Source organism: Anas acuta, chromosome Z, assembly GCF_963932015.1.
Source record: "Anas acuta chromosome Z, bAnaAcu1.1, whole genome shotgun sequence".
NCBI lineage: Eukaryota > Metazoa > Chordata > Aves > Anseriformes > Anatidae > Anas > Anas acuta.
In genome coordinates this window covers 17,370,289-17,388,412 of record NC_089017.1, presented here as the reverse complement: position 1 = coordinate 17,388,412, position 18,124 = coordinate 17,370,289, and the positions used below count along the sequence as shown (strand labels likewise).

At 35.4% G+C, this 18,124-nt stretch overlaps 1 protein-coding gene across 2 annotated transcripts in view; it reads right to left on the bottom strand.

Moving 5' to 3' along the window:
• The window catches only part of RNF180 (ring finger protein 180), an 85,637-nt gene that overhangs the window by 6,235 nt on the left and 61,278 nt on the right, over nt 1-18,124 (bottom strand). The window lies entirely within an intron of this gene.

Sequence of the window (18,124 nt, the reverse complement as noted above, 5' to 3'; positions counted from 1 at the left end):
AAGAATAACTGTGCTAGTTTTGGCTGGGATGGAGTTAATTTTCTTCCTACTATCTGGTGCGGTGGTGTTTTGGATTCAGGATGAGAATAATGCTGAAATCACACCAATGTTCTAGTTGCAGAGCAGTGCTTGCACAAAGCCCAGGACAGTTCAGCTCCTTGTGCTGCCCTGCCAGTGAGGAGGCTGGGGGTGCACAAAGAGATGGGAGGGGACAATGCCAGGACAGCTGGTCCAGGATGGCCAAAGTGATGTCCTATACCATATGATGCAATGATGAAGAATAAAAGGCACTTGGCTGAAGGGGTGCCATTGCTTGGGGACTGCCTGGGCATTGGTTGTCAGCAATTGCTTTTTGTGCATCACTTGCTCTATATATTCTTTTATCCCTATTATTATTTTACCTTCCTTTCTGTCTTATCATTTCTCTTTATAGCAACCCACAAATTTTATCATTTTAGTGATTCTTTCCCCCATCCCACTCTGGGGGAGTGAGTGTATGGCTGTGTGGTGTTTAGATGCCTGCTGGGTTAAACCACAACAGACCTTTTGGCACCCTATGTGGGGCATGAACAATTGAGATAACGACAGATCTGACCGAAGTGTATTAAAACAAAATCGTTATGAACATTTCATTAGTTTAATAATTTCTGGTCACAATGTTGATCTTTTTGCTCTCAGAATTGTGTTTGTTCTCAGAGTTGTTTTGTGTAATACTTTACTTGCTGTACTTGTTCCCTGTTGTGCTGTTTATCATCTCTGGGGCTTAGATTAAGGTTAACATATCTGTGTAATGCTGGCTTATGACATGATAAAAGTACCAGTTGTGAGACTAATCTGGTGTTTGTATTCAGCATTGCTGTCATCTCTGTACTTCAGGAACTATCTCTTGGAAATTATTAATAATTACTCTCTTCACCTTTTCTCCTCAGGGAACCAATCTATGGGGGAAGGGAAGGGCGATACTTTCTCCCACTTCTTTCACTTCCCTTTTTCCTTCCCCTTCCCCTTCTTCACCAGGCTAGTTACAGTAGCTCTTCAGAATTTTGAATATAATTGGGATGTTCAAAACAACATGTTCCTATTGCTATGTCTCCTGAATGTGTTTCAGGTTTTGTTTAAGATTAACCAACTATTTAAGAATACTACCCAGAAATCTGCCCTTATTCAGGATAATTATGAGTGGGAGGGAGTGTGGGAGGCTATAGGCAGGCATCTAGAAGAGTGGGTACCTCCAATGCTTTAGGATTTCACCACTGAACAAGTGCAGAACTCTGAAAATCTGGTAAAATGTTTAAGAGGTATGCCGTCACCCTGCAAATTGCACAGGGACATGAATCACTGCAACATGTTGGGGTCTGACCTATGCATACCAAATTACACTCAATATTAAGTCAACCCTCCACAACAAGCACTTTGGCTAACCCAACCCCTGTGACAGGCCCTGCAGCTGAACCAGAGAAGCAACCCATGCAGGTATCAGTCACTCCTATACACAAGAAGAAACAATGGATGCAAAATTCATCTTGTTTAGTAAGGAAAGAAATTCCTATTAAGAAGGGAAAGGAAGAAGAAAAGGACATGGGAAGTTACTCTGAAGTAGGTCCATCATGGGAACAGGAGGAGGAACAGGTAGATTTCATAAATGATGCAGTAACTGCCTGAACTCAGGTGAGAGGTGAGATATGTGAAAAGATTTAAGCTGTCATCCAGGATGTATTACAAAGCATGAGACCTGGCCACGTAGATGGTCATACCATCATGTAGATGGTATGGAATAAGGGCTGGATACTGTCCTGGTTTCAGATGGGACTGAGTTAATTTTCCTCCTAGTGGCTGGTATGGTGCTGTTTTGCATTTAGGATGAGAATAATGCTGATAACACACCGATGCTCCAGTGGTTGTGAAGCAGTGCTGAAAAGTCAAGGACTTTTCTGTTTCTTATACTGCCTTGCCAGGGAGGAGACATGGGCTTCACAGGGAGCTGGGAGGGGGCACAGCCAAGACAGCTGGTCAAAAGGATGTACTATACCACATGGCATCATGATGAAGAATAACAATGGGGCTTTTGGCTGGGGGGAGTAAGTGGATGGCAGTGTGATACTTGTCTACCAGGTTAAACCACAACAATGTTATAGAATTCCTTATTTTTTTTTTTAACATTATGATGTAGATTATGTTAATTTCAAATTAAGTTAATTTGAAATAATATATTTGATTACTTAAAAATAATATTAGTAATTCAGTAACTGAATTCTGAAAAATGTCAGTCTTCCTTAATTATCTGCCAAGATGTAATTCACTTGAAAAATACTCATTAAAAAAAAATCTTGATTTCAGTTTTCCTTAACTTCTTTTCTAACACTCCTTAAATATTATTGTAAAATACAAATGTGGATTTATGTTGTTCTTTTTTTTTTTTTTTTTTTAATTTAATTTGCAAATGACATTAAATTTTAACACTAATGCTGTATCATTCACTTTCCCTTTTAGACATCAATTTTAGTGTATACTATCCTCTCTGGAGGGTCTTAGTCAAGACTGCTACCCATTATTTCTTTTTATTTATTTCTAGACTTACTGTAAAGATAACATGAAATGCTGGAGGCTGTTTTTGGATCAACAGTTTGGGAACATCTCCTAATCAGGGGAATTTTGTAAACACGTAGCTGCATTAGTTTTGATGAAATATTCCTCACCTTCAAGAGGATTTAAACAAACATTATCCTTGATTTGTCTGTGCAATTCACCTTAAGCAAACATGTATTGAGTTTATCATGGATTAGACTTTGTAATGTAATTATTCTACATTCAAGAACAGCAGTTTCAGTCTAGGAAACTAACTATTCTCTAATTGCTCTTGCTATAGAAAGCCACAGAAAAACATAGGTGCTCTATTAAAGATATGTATAGGTGCTCTATTAAAGATACGCATACAGTCAGGAGCTGCTTAGTGTACAAGATGTGTAATCTCTGTGGTTTCCCTAAGTGTGAGTAAAGCTATTGAATGTTGACAGCTCGTTATATGGATAGGTTTTAAATCCATTTACCAACTGTTAATTGATTAAACCTCAGGTGAAATTGTATATAGTACAACTCTTCTGTAAACTGAATTATTGAACTTAACAGAGGCTAAGAAAGGACAACATCTGTTTCTTTATCCTGGACTATATTACAAAAAAATCTTAGGTACAGTACTGAAGCAGGTCAAATTTAGAAACCCTATATGATCATGCACAAAGTTTGCTGCAGACACTATGATCCATACTGTGACTACTGTCTTCAGTAAGTTGTGACATGAAAATTACCTTCAGATGTCTCTCTCTCTAGCTAGAGTTGAAATATGCTGTCTCTGCATCTCATTCTAGCCATCTGCAGATAAAAACTGAGAGCTGTAAAGTTCCTTATAAACTGTACAGCAACATGCAGTATGGGGTTGAATTAGGAAGCAGAAGAGCTGATAGAGCTCCAAAACACTCCTAAAATATTTTCTTCTTTTTTAAAAAAGCAAACTCTACATTATTTGGCAATTACATTTCCTAAATCATTTCTACATAGGCATATATTTGTTAAAACATACACCTTAATTTTTTGTGCATGCCTGTGTTGCTGTACACTGAACAAGAATGTCCAGTCAAATCATATGCATATGCATGCACAGTGTCCACAGAGTCTGACAGACTGCTAGTAGAAACCTGTTGCTGGATAACAAAAGCAACGTTGTGTGCACATCACACTTTTATAATGAAAGTGTGCATATCAAAAAAGATTTTCACCAGAACATGAACAGGCACATCTGTTGCATGTGTTACTGCCAAAGTATTTGCAGCCTCCTGTTGAGGAACTAGCTCAAAATAAGGCTGCAAACAGTTTAAAATATCCTGATTTTATAAGTTGGCGGAACTCAATTTGCTATGACTGAAGAAGGTAAGATGTGAGAAGGAAAGGTTTCCTTTAAAAATGTGCATTTATAACCTGCAAGTTACATTAACTGTTTATCCTGTAAGAGCTCATGTAAGATTAGATTACATGAGAACAAATTTATCGAATACCAAAGTCATTTTAACCCAGTCTCCTATTTCTGATATGACCAGCAGCAAACAGACAGATCTGATAGGCTAACAAAAAAGGAAAGAACAGATTGACACCTTCCCCTGTGCATCCTTGCAGAAACCAGCAGCTTAGGGCCCCAGCACTTTGGAAGTTGTGCTCAGAAAAATGCATTAAAATATCATTGACAGGACTTTCTTTCCTGAAATGCCTGAAAGCATATGAGTACTTTTCAACCAGATCTCACATTGACCTCACTTACTGCACTTTTTGTCCCTTAGTAGAGTAATCTCAGAGCAAATAAATTGATTTCACTTTGGGTGAAACTAAACCAGAAGATGAGCTCCAGGAGCTCTGATATGCACTGGTAATGTGCTCCAACCACTAATGGGCATTCATTCCATGGGATCAGAAGTAAGCAATTCCTCTCTTCCCTAAAATGCAAATGTAGACATATGGTCCTCAGTGACAACTGTTTTGCCCCATCTTTTGTAGCTGATTTAATTGCAAATGTAAGAACACTTCTGAGACAGTGAACAATCTTTCCTAAAACATTTTTATGCCATTCATAATTTTAGAGACCTCTTGAACATTTTCTGTAATCTTTTCCAAATGAAAAAGTTGAAGACTTCCTCTGCATGGAAAAAGCTTTCAAAATTCAGTGCATTCTTTCTGTATTATGCCTCATTCTGCATTATCCTTCAAGATGATGGAATTCAAAATTATATCAAAAATTAGAGATGTGGGATCACCACAAATCTAGGTAACGGCATGCTGTTTTCTATTTTGTTATGAATGTAATAATTCCCATTTGCTTTCTGACTATAGCTATGCATTAAATGTTTTCAGAAAACTAACCACAACATTAACCAGATCTCTTAAAAGGCAATACATTATTTACAGCTCAAGAGACTGCATAGTCTCTGTGGGCAGCTGCTCCACCACTCAAATGTCCTCCTAGTGAAAAAATTTGTCTTAATTGCAGTATGAACCTTTTGTGTCCTCATCCTTCTGTCATGAAGAGGTGGCTCTGTCCTCATGGTGGCCTTCTTAAAGGTATTGCAGTGTTGCATTGACATACCCCTGAAAGCCCTCCCTTTTCCAAACTAAACAAGCCCAGTTCCCTCAGCCTCTCCTTGCAGGGCAGGTTGCTCCAGCCCCCTTAACAACTTGGTGTCCCTCTGCTAAGCCTTCTCTAATTTACAACTTCCTTCCAAGGAAGGTTTTGTGCACAGCTCTCCAGTGAGTACCCAGCCTGTCTCACTGCTTCACTGCTTCTCCCTCACAGGTGAAGGACAATGCATTTGTTGTTGAGTTTCACAAGGTTCCTTTAAGCCCATTCCTCCAGCCCATCTAAATCTCTCTGAATGGCAGCCCTGCCTTTGAATCTGTCTGATAGTCCTTCAATTTACTGTCATCTGCAGACCTGAAGATAGGCAATTCTGCTGCCTCTTCCAAGTCACTGATAGAGAAAACTCTTAGATGTCAAGTTCCTATTTCCTTCATTGGTGAACTAAACAATTTTGTATAACAAGTGATCTTCATCAATTCACTCTATATTCATTTTCAAAATCACCAATGAATGTCCTGAACAAACTGCTGTGGGATTCCAAACATCCAGTGCAGTTTGATATATTCATTGATATATAAGAACTTCTTTACTGAAAGAGTTGTGAGGCATTGGAACAGGCTGCCCAGGGAGGTGGTGGAGTCACCATCCATGGAAGTCTTCAAAAGACGTTTAGATGTAGAGCTTAGGGATATGGTTTAGTGGGGACTGTTAGTGTTAGGTTAGAGGATGGACTCGATGATCTTGAGGTCTCTTCCAACCTAGAAATTCTGTGATTCTGTGATTCTTTTATAGCATATTTTTCATCTTCTGTCTTGGTCTGTTTTCCTTTCTGTGTGCTCTGCCTGAAAGAGGACTTTATTTCATGAAGCATCTGCTTCCACTTCACTGTTTCCCACATGAGACTTCCCAGTGTTTGCCCTGTACTTTTTTTTTTTTTTTTTTTTTTTTTTTCCCCAAAGGATGAAGTATTTTTATGTGCTTTCACAGATGAGGTATCACCCCAAACTTCTTACATTTGTACCAGCCTTCTCCAATATGCATATGATGAGGTTTCATATTCTGGTTATAGCTAGTATTGTAAATTGCAAGAATTACTATTTAAAATAAGTGATGACTTCTGTATTTCCAATAAAGAAAAGAACAGGTATTGCCAGAGAAGTTTATGAGAAAGTGGCAGTCATCCTGTGTAAATGCACACAAGTGTGTCCCACTGACTCCCAATCTCACCTCTCAGGCTCTAAGTCAGTCAAACTCAACACAGCATTTAGTTCCTTCTCTAAACCAAGGCCACTCACCACAATCATCATACTTCTCAAATCCAGACTTTTAGCTTTTCCTGCATGAAAAGCTTGAACTTCCATACCTTCCTGCCTGAGACATTTCAGCATTTCACTTGTTGTCTCAGAAGTCAAAATATAATTCTTTTCTACAGAAAGCCCCTGAATTCCAAACTCATTGTGCCCCAGGATGCACACCGGAACTCTTGGCTTCCTACACTAAAATTTCTACCATCCTGCTTCAAGGTCTTTTTCAATGCTAAGTCAAATCATCTTCCCCAATCTCATCCCAATCTTACTCCTACCTTTCCTTTGCTCTCTTTTAATACTTTACTGCTCTTGCCCTTCTAATTTCACCTGTGGGCTCTCACTGGCTGCTGTAACTTGTGCCTATGTGTGACTGAAATTTTATGATGGCCTAAACATCCTGAATCAATCCTGTTCCATCCTAAAAAACCAAGTCCTACTTTCTGCTAGCATCTGGGCTTTAAAAAACCTGGACATAAGCTGTACTTAAGATGGACATAATCCTTATCTGAAACCATTTTTATATTCACTGTGATGTCTGTTTTACTGGCTGTAGGGCTTTTATAGAGATTTTGGTTTAAATGCTGAAATCTGTGCCAGTCCTAGACAGATAAATTGTGTGTAAGCAGTTATTTGCACATCCATAAAAGCTGATTTATTGAATCCACTTTGCATGTGATGCACAGTCCTTCTGTACACAAACAAATCAGCAGCTTACAGGCAATTTAGCAGGCAGTATACAGTAACTACTTTTCAAGATGTCCAAAATCTTGTCTGCCAAGGGTATGGAAAAGCAACCAATTACTGTGAAAGTCTGAAAAAGCTGTGGCCTTTCACAAGGGACATAAGATTTCATTGTATACTGAACACTCCTTTTTGTAAGTCTGAGTGGTTAGGAACCACTGTTATCTCTACACTGTTGTAACTAGATTTTTTTTTTCTTGCGACTTTCATAAGTCATTTAGTATAACAAAAAGAACACAATGTACAGACAAAATTGTGCAGAAATCCCAAAATGATCTGTTGGAGAAAGAAGTTTATATAAACTGTTGTCCTACAGAATCAATCTTCAGTCAAACAGTCTTGCTGATCAGTTACCAGTGTAACTACGGACCCTGCTATATACGAATCATTTGTACTCTCTTAAAACTTTATAAATCCTACATGGATCTGGAAAAAGAATATACACAAGCGAACCAGGCATTACTTAGTACTTACAAGAAAAAAAAAAATAATAATTTATATAAGTTCTTGTAGCAATTACATTTCTTCTTTCTTTCTTTCTTTCTTTCTTTCTTTCTTTCTTTCTTTCTTTCTTTCTTTCTTTCTTTCTTTCTTTCTTTCTTTCTTTTTTTTTTTTTTTCAAAATTCAAAATAGGGTATATATATATATATATTTTTTTTTAGCTATTCTCTGACTTTTTTTGTACAGATATATGTAATCTAGATAAATTAGGCTCTAGATAAACCTAGGCTCTAAGCTTGTATACTGCATATTAATTCTCAGAAGCCCTGCTTGATTTCAGCATTTATTTGGACCATTTATTGTTAATCACTGCAGGTAACACCTCTCAAGCCTTTTAGACAGAAAGAAGTATTTTTCATTTGGAGTATTCTTGAAATACTGTAAGTTTCATTCAATCAAAAAATTACAAATATTTACACCTCACAAAGAGATCTTACTCTAGATAGAAGTAGAAGAGGATATATATTTTTTTCCATTAAAATAAAGATTATTGGAATTTGGTGGATATTATTTAAAATTTAAGTTTTTTGCATAGCTACTGTTCATACCATTAATTTGAGTTGAGATATATAAATATAGTGCATGTGTCATAAATTAACAAAAATATTCTGAACCAAATAAAAAATTATGAAGACAGTTACCTCTTACTATTTTATAAATAAAGAATTCAGCTCTTACCAATTAAAACACAAACCATAAAGCTAGCTGGTATATCTCAACAAATAATCAAATTATTGGAAAGTAAAACAAGAAAAAACTCTAAAAACTAATAAGAAAATCCATAAAGTCACATTAAATGAAAGCAAACACATTTTCACATGACTAAGTTTTATGCATAGCTAAGATTTTTGTTAATTTATTAATTTATTATATTTACCGAATTTATGTAAAATATGCAACTACTGTGCACAGTCACCCTTCTAAAAGCAAAGCTAGACATTTGCTTTTGCATTGTCTATCTTGGAGTGTTTATTTCCTTGGAAGTAAATGAATCAAGAAGCAAGAAGATTGTGGGAGGGCAGAATGATCTCAGAAAACATAGTCTGTCTCTGTCCAGACATCTGTGATTGTTCAGTAATTACCAATACTCACAAATACAAGCTAATTGGCTAGTCTAAGTGCTGGGATGCATACTAAAACAGTGGCAATTGATCTCACACTTCACAATATAAAAGTCATTTGACTGTGTGAGTTGTGAAGAAATTTTGATAGCCAGTCTGCAAGCACATTTTTTTAAGTCAATGAATGCTTTATTTACTTGCTTTTTTTCCTTCCCCTAAAACATAACACACTAAGTATCAAACAGGTAGGACATCATACATACAACAGCTTTTTAAAATGATTTACAGCAAAACCCACCCTTCTACTTTAAAAACACTTTATTTCAAAATTCAATTAGGGGCAATGCAATAAAAGTAATATGCAGTAATTGAAATGATGTCCTTGTTTTTCAAGGTGCAACCGAGCTCTGTAAAATGAATCATTGGCTTCTTTAACTCCCTTTCCCTTCACCATCTTGCACTTCTGATGGCAATTAATGCAGTCTTTGTAACCAATACCAAAAAATGAGGGTGTACACTGTCTCTGTGAGATGGTGTTTTGGACCTAAATACACAGTTTACATATATTCTGGACCAAAACCAACATCTTTTAATTTTAAAGGGCACATTTTCAAAGTAAGCTTATATGCATAGTTTTAACATACATATGATAGTCTAATAGTCACTGTAATTTTTATATATTTGCCCTTAAGATGGGTATTCTTAATCTGTATTAATTATATTAATTATTAATATTAATAATTAATATTAATACTATTAAGAATTATTATTATTTTTTTCATTTTCATTTTCATGTAGACAAACTGTATCTTAACAGTGAGTTTAACTTGTGGACAACCTCTCTTCTTGCCATGACAGTGCAGGCAACCCAAAACAGGGAACGTCAAACAGCAATTTCTAACATTTAATTTTCTGAGCATATGTATCAATAAACAATATGAGAAATGTAAAAAAGATCAGAATATTCTTACTCAATATAAATTTTCTTATAAATTCCCTTGTATCTGTTGTTCATTTCTCTTCCCCTGTCTCTTCACAGTCTCAAATGCTGTTCATTGTCGGCACTTTTTTTGCACTGCTCCTACTTTCTTATCACTGAACAGCTCCAAAAATCATATTGCAAATCTTTTTTTTTTTTTTTTGGCCACTTTTGTCATCTCTCCAACTGATAAAATACTATATTTCAGATATAATCAACTCTTGCTAAATTATTATAAGATTCTTCAACCTTTTACATCATGTTGTTGTAATGACATCACCTTCTGCTAGTTTCATCCCTCCTTCCTCATTAGATATAATACTAAAGATCATTTAATATAAACTTTGAAAAATTTTGTTACATACCGCTCTCCACAGGCTTTTCAGTGCTTAAGGCTTCAGTATTTTAAGCCAATTTTATTGGAAGACAATGAAGTAATAGTAATGCAAATACTTTCTTAAAACAAGTTAATGAATTGGCTCTACTTGTCTAAAGGCAGGGTTGGTCTGACAGCAAAGGCCAGAGGCAACGTAGAGTGTAGGCATTCTGGAGCCTCACCAAACCCTGCTTTAAGACAAGGCTTATATTTATGCAAAGCCTTTAGTTTATGTTTGCAAATCTAGCTGCCTGGCAGCATGCCTCCTGTAATTCCTTCAGACAAACTAGTGAATGACCTATCTTGGAGCCATGCCATTGTCTTCAAACAGATTTATATTCAGTTTTATAGCTGATGTCAATTCAGAAGATTCCTAATTGTTATTTGAGAAAACAAAAGAAATACTAATTTCTACAGAGAAGGAAAAATACACAACACAAGACCATATCTTGAGAAAGCTGACATAGTTTTCTGGATCTGAATGTTTTCTGATACTGGCATTACTTAACCATGTTTTAGAAAGCTGACCAAGGTTTTAAACATCTAGCTGTCTGAAAAGCCACCATATCTATTCACTGGAAGATTAAAAATAGATTTTCACAAAGAGAAGTTACCTAAAAGATTATCAAGAAAAAAACTATTTAAATTTAAAACATTAAAGCTTTTTATGAACTGTTGAAAAATTCTTCTGTTAATCCTTCATTAAATATGCAATAGTAGTTATCTCTGACTTTTTCTGATGCCATTTCAAATACCTATCCTTATCTACTTAGTAAAAAGTATCTATCATCCTTATCTATTCTATCATACCTATCTATTCTATATCCTTATCAGACTCACCGAAAGTCTCTGAGATAACCTGACTTTACTCTGCAGTTTGATCATCTCTTGCTCTCTTGCTCCTTGGAGAAGCTTCTTATCCGAGCTCTGATCTAATCTAAAACTGATCTTTTTTTTTTTTTTTTTTTTTTTTTTTGGCTTATTATTCTCACGCCACCTTGATTATTTTTATATTTCCTCTTTTGTACCTTCAACAAATTCAGATTTTTTTTTCACTGTTAGGGATCTACAAAACTCTGCCTATCCAAAAATATTTTGTTTCATTTCATATAGTTATGCTATGGAAACAGCAAATTCCTCCAGAAATCTTAACAGCTTTTTACCCAATAAGTGCTCCAGGATCAATCTGAACTCATATTCATGTCCAAATTTTGGAACAGAGTGGAACTGTCTGTCCCAATGTTAGAGACACATGAAAAAGAAATCAAGGACATGTTAGATAGCAGAAAAAGATACATGTTCATACTCCTTTGTTCTCTGATAACTGAATGTAACAGGTTGCCCTGAGAAACTGTGGATGCCCCATCCCTGGAAGTGTTCAAAGTCAGGCTGGATGGGGCTTTGAGCAACCTGGTCTAGTATGAGTTGTCCCTGCCCATGGCAGGGATTTGGACTACATGATCCTTCAGGGTCCCTTCCAACCCAAAACATTCTGTGAAGCCATTCTCACAACCTTTTGTCAGCCACAAATTCTTCTTTACTCTTAAAGTAAATGGGATTTCTGTGTGGTATCAAATCAAAGCTCTAAAGAGTGAATAAACATAACTTTCAAGATGTGTTTACAGCAGCATATCTTAGACTCTTTAGGAGTTACTTCATTACAAACTGCTCTACTATACAGTACATTTTAGTACTACCTGAACTAGGGGAGTACAGTGGGGAAGCATGTTTGACATAACCACTACTAAACATAACTAGTTCACAGCTAATTATGAAGAAAATTAATTTTACTGGTTCAGTCTTAACTATTTTTTTATCATTCTACTAGACATAACTGGCCAGGATCATTCTCTGCTTCCAGTAAAATGCACATAAAGATACTTGCTAATTCCTGTTGGTGATGAAGACAGAAATCATCCTTGCTTGCACTTGTTCACAGAGGCCGGTCATAAACTGAACTGGTCTCAGCAGACTCCTATGCAAGGCATGAAAATTAAGCCCATGAAATATATTATGCTCTAAACAGGCTCTGTGATGAAAGAGTACCACTGCAAAAAGCTGGTAGTTCCAAGTTTGGCTATGGTGGTTTAACCAGGATTATGTACTGTTCTCAATTGCCTTTAAAGGACAAATATTAAATATTTATGTAAACTTATTTGATAAATACATGAAATCATTTTATGATGCCTAAATTAAATTTGTAACTGAAGATCCCACTGTCAGCAAATTATAAGATATCTCATAAGAATAGGTGTACTGGAATAGACTAAAGGTCTATCCTATTATTGTTTCTCTGACTAGGTCAAGCAATGAGGAATTGATGAATGGTGATTAGAACAGGGCAAGAATATTGCTGTATTTTCCTGGTATATTCTCTCAACATCCATGGACCTGTGGTTCAATGATCTCTGTGGGCAAATGTGGTATCTTTGAGTTTAATTGACTTTACTGTATTTTTCTTCCAAGAATCTGATGTTATTTAAACATACTCTGTAAGTTTACGCACTTTTTATGTGGCATCCTGGAACAGCAAGTTCCACTGTCTGATTACAAGTCTATAAGATTATAAGTCTAAAGATTTCCTTGACTTTGAATATGCCATATGATAATTTTATTTAATGTTCCCTAGCTCTTTTATTATGAGACAGTGAACAATAGCAGCCCATTCACTTCTGCCATGTCTCTCATGATTTTAATTAACTCTATTGCCTTCCCTCTTAGTCATCTCTTGTTCTGACTGAAGAACCTTAGTCTATTTACATAACTTCTGACTTCTTTATTTCTCTTCTCTCTCTCTACCTTTCCATTTTACTACTTTCTTTTGTGATGAAAGGAAATGAATGCAAACATTGCTGAAGATAACTCAGTATCATGACAACCTTATGCAACTGCTTGCAGTTGGCTTTCATTTATTATCCCGAGTATTTTAATACTGTAAGCAAATTTGAACACCTCCATTTCTAGTTGCAAATAAGCTGGATAGAGCAAACTGTATCATAGCTGTTCTTGGATCAGACTGTGAATGTTACTCCAGAGAGAAAACTGAATAATTTATTTCTATCATTTTTTTTTTTTGTTATCCTTTAACCATCTACTGATGGATGAGAGAACTCTTACTCTAAACACAGTTATGTTTTTTTTTTCAAACATCTTCAGAAAAAAATCTTTCTCATTGTTTGACCTAGTCAGAGAAACAACAATACAAGGATAGAACTTCAGTCTATTCCAGTATACCTGTTCTTATGAGATATCTTATAATTTGCTGGCAGTGGGATCTTCAGTTACAATTTTAATTTAGGTATCATAAAATGATTTTATGTATTTATCAAATGAATTTACATAAAGTCTTTTGGAAGTTAAGAGCTGCAAGGTGAAAATCCTGATGCCTCTATCTTTGTATGAGTTCAGCAGGGTACCAGTCCGGGGCAGCTGTGGGACCACAACTGGATAAGAGGTCTAACTTCTTAGCTTGTGAGTAGAAATACTTGGTTTCCTATGCATATTAACAAGGCCACTCTAACACCCATTCAGAGACAGGCCAAGAAATATACAAGGAAAGACTGAGGTATGGGATTTTGTTACAGCCATTCTATCAAAGTCTTTGGTGTATAATTATAGCTATTGATATTTCTGGCACAGAGGTCTTTCAGTACCCTGGTAAAAAAGCAACTTTTTTATAGGTAAAAAGGCAACTCTGATGACAAATATAGGTGACTTAGAGTTTGATTCTCTTTAGTACACTAACACACTCTCAATCAGCAATGCTTGGATCCCGTGTTTTCTGTCTTGGTATACTCTAGGCATAGCAGAGGCTCAACAACACTTCCCAGTAACATGTGTCTCCTTAAGACAGAAAATTCACTTGCTGTGAAGACTGTACATTGTAAATTCATCTGGTGAGAAATGCATGTATGCAAATTGGCCTTCTGTGATTCCACAAGTTATACTAAAGAATCTGATGGATCCTGGCTAAAAAAGGCAAGCATTCTGGTCAGGAAGCACTGCATGATCCCACAGCTGCAGTCTTGAGTAGTATGACAAAGGAACAAACAAGTTCAAGAAATGAGGAAGGAAGGAAATTAACAGAAAGAAAACAGGACATTAAGGAAGGACACAGTAGTAGGACTGGAGGAAAAAGAGCTTCTACGGTTAAGAGGAACAAAGGATTGTATAAGCTGTGCTATCAGACCAGAATAACTCTACAGAGACTACTGAATTCTAGAATGTTAGCATGTTGAAAGCCATCAAAATGAGAATGGATGTGTGATCATTGCTTAAAAACCGAATATACTTTCCTGTCTTGTCCTGTCCTTTCCTTTCTGTACTTCAGCAGCAAAGGCAAATAATTTATGAAAGTCTGAATGGTAATATAATTATTATTCTACGACACTTACACCCCAACATTATTATTTCTGGCTAAAATAAATGCTGCACCTTCTATTTTCAATAACATCTATTTTGTTTCTATTCTCTGTAGATATCACAGAATCAGTAACTTGAAAAACAGCATCAATTTTTTCTTCTTCACTTTAAACAGAGAAATTTGACGAATTTAAAACCTAGCTAATATAATTTGATGGAAGTATATTTTTACAACTGTTTAGCATGTAACTGAAATCACAGTAAGAACTTTGAATCAAGAAAGTAGCTTTTAAAGTGTTGTACTCCAGTGCACAGTTTTAAAGATAGAGATAAAAAAAATCTACCAATAGGTATTATTAAAATATATCACAATATTTCTATTTTTTGTAAACTACATAGGAAATTGAGTGCTCTTTTCTTTAGAGTATGATTATGTAAAAGGACGTGGTAGATGTGACCTGCTGTCACAATAGGAATTTCCATTGGTATCAGTAGGAGCTGAAGATGCTGTTGTGTCTTGCAACTCCTGCTTGATGCAGAAGCCAATAGCTTTTATTATGTTACTGAACAGATGAGACTAGTAAGGAGATAGCACAGATTTCACTGTATGCAACACTGGGGTAATATTTTCTAGATTAAGCATTCAAAAAAAAATTCTAAATTGGCTTTCCAATTTAATGATTATATTTTAAATAAAAATCTTATCACAAGAGCACTTAGAAGGAATTTCCTATTACCTTGGCAAAACCTGTATCTTGAAATAGTAATCAAGGGCTGCAACTTCAGTGGTTTTGTAATTTCCATCTATCGTTCTGAACACTATGTGTGTTCATCTTCAGGCTTATCAAATATGTCTTTCTCTAAGCAGGCAGCTTTCACCATTTTACAGCTTTAACACCACTGCTTGATTATATCCTATTTCTCTGGTTTCACTAATGTATTTCTATCTCAGTTCTATTCCAGAGCTTTTGAAATAACCCTTTTAGGCCCCATGCACTGTCTCAGTCTGATTTTGATATTCCAGCTCTTGGCTACAGCAAATTCTCTATGTCGTATTATCATATCCTCAATTTAAATGAACTTTTTCACTGATTTTTTAATTCACACTTCTGGAATCAAATTGCTTTTGGAGATTTACTAAGTTTAGTTTATAGAGTGAAACTCCAGTTTGGCATTGCCTGCCAAAGGCTGAACTCATGATGTTATTAAACCCTAAGTGTTAGAAAACAAACTCCAGTGAGGCATGTTTGCTATCTAACTATCCTATCCAAAATACACCATGTATTTTAAAAACTATTTAAGGAAACTATTATTTTCAGATGTTATTTTTATTGTGCGATTGCATTTTTAATGTTGACAACATCTGAAGTAATAGATAATATAATATCTTTGTTTATTTCATAAAAAAGAAAAGACATTTTACAGGCAGACTTTAAATCAACTTGTTAACTGTCATATATATTAAGTATCTGAAAGGAAAAGATGATTGGCTTTCATTCTTGAATAGCATGTCTGTCTTATCTTTAATGTATCCTTGACCAAACAGAGCAATGAAAAGCAATGGCAATACACGTATAACATTTATGAAGAAAATGGGCATTCTGCTACTGATTTTAACCAGGGAAAAGAAAAAAAAAAAAGGATAAACCATTTGGAATTAATTTTCATCAACTGAAAGCAAAGAAGAGCTACTGTGCTGTGGTTTCTTATTTTCTTTATACAAACTCAGAAGCTCTGTATTTTTATTTACTTTTTAATTAGAAAAAAATATTACATTCCTTGTGGCAATTTTCGTAAGAGAGAAGACTCAGGTATTGATTAGAAAATCTGTCTTGGAGAATCAGTTTGGAAAAAAAATAAGGAAAAAGAGAAGGTGCTTGATGTTATTTAGCAGTCCTACTATATTCAGAAAGTCTGACAAATCTTTTGTATAATCTAAGCTTTTCAACCACCACCCTTCTCTGCTTGCATCCAATCTAATTCTGAGTTCTAATTTTATCAGGTCTCACACCTCTAATGAGTAGTTTGCATGTTCAATATCTGCCATTTTAATGTACAGAATGTTAAAAAAATATTCTGGAAATGGTTTTGTCATGTGGAAAACTTGAATGATACGAATTTTGAAAATAGCTGTCAGACTCTTAGTGACCACGACAGCTGCTGGATATGAACCAGATAAAAGTGGATATGCATTTCTGATAGGGTCAATTTTATTTATTTATTTATTTTTAAACAATGAAAAAGCATATTATAAAGAAGCAGTTATCCTCACATTTGAAAAGTACGTATTTTCATCTCTTTCTGAATGCTGTAATCATGTTCTTTTCTCTCCACTCACTCCACTCATGTCACCTACTCTTTCAGCTCTTTTCTTTCCATGTAGTATTTTTTGCCTTCAACTCTCATGTCTTATTACACTGTCACTTTCCTAATGAAGCAAAAATTAATCTAAGTAAGCTCTTTTTCCCTACTGCTCTCAGTGATGTTAGGGTTTCCAGTTAAAATGGCATCTATTATGGTCTCAGCAGGCTTTTGCTCCCACTATACTCAGCCTTCTAAGGCTGTAAAGTCCCTAGAAGCCTCCTGAGGCAGGGATCACAAGTGAAGCTAAGAATACCAAATATGGAGTTTTAGTTGGTGGCAAGTAAAATTTAGATGCAAGACCAAAAAAAGCTATCCAGCGAGAAAAAGCTATCCACTTGCTTTCTGAACTAACACAAACCTTGCAGTGATTTTATTTAAATAAAAAGTCAGAGGAAAGATGTGGTTGTGACAATTGTGTTTAAGAAGGCAAAGATAAAGTTTCAGAAAGCTACATGACTTGGGTTTCCTATTAACTAGATCTAATTGTGTTCCTGTTCAGTGTGTGGGATTTCTAGGCTGTCCTTTGGAGACACCTAATTCCAAGCACTCTAAATTACCTCTGTGGCACAAAATGGTTTATATGCAGATAGTACCATATTTAAGCTGTATGACCTCCCCAGATTTTCCTTTTATTTTAATATATTTTTATTTTGTACAAAGCTCAACATGCTAGCTTTTCACAAATATGAAAGACATAATTCATATGATGTTATGGCACATGTATCAACTATGTCACATATATAATGGAATACTGCAATAAAGCAGTAAGTTCAACATGAGCATCCAAACTATTTTAACTGCCATTAGAGAGAGCAATCACTTTTTTTTTTTTTTTTTTTTTTTTTTTTTCTGCCAGAAACTTCAATTTCTGAATAATATCAAAGATGTTCTGCCAATCCTCAAACTTCTCAAGTCTGATAATTTTTGATAGCTAGGAGTATTTATTATTTTCAGCATCAAATCATCACCATGCATTACACAGTTTTCTAACTGAAGGGTATATCAAATTTGACACACGGAAAGGCCTGAGTAGGCTCATAAAAGGAATATAAAAAGAATGTCCTGTTTTATTTTTTTTCCATGTACTTTTACAAAAAAATTATATTGATTTTATAAACAGGAAAAATACATGATATCAGGATGCAGGACTACAGAAAACTGCTGTGTAAGTAAACTTAGAGGGGGCTTAGTGAAAGAAGGCCATTAGATTGAAAACAGTGAAACCTGAGTAAAAAGTGAATCCTACCTTTCCGTGCTCTAACTTAAATGTGTTTCAGTTAATCAACAGTGAATAGCCATAGAAACACTTAAGT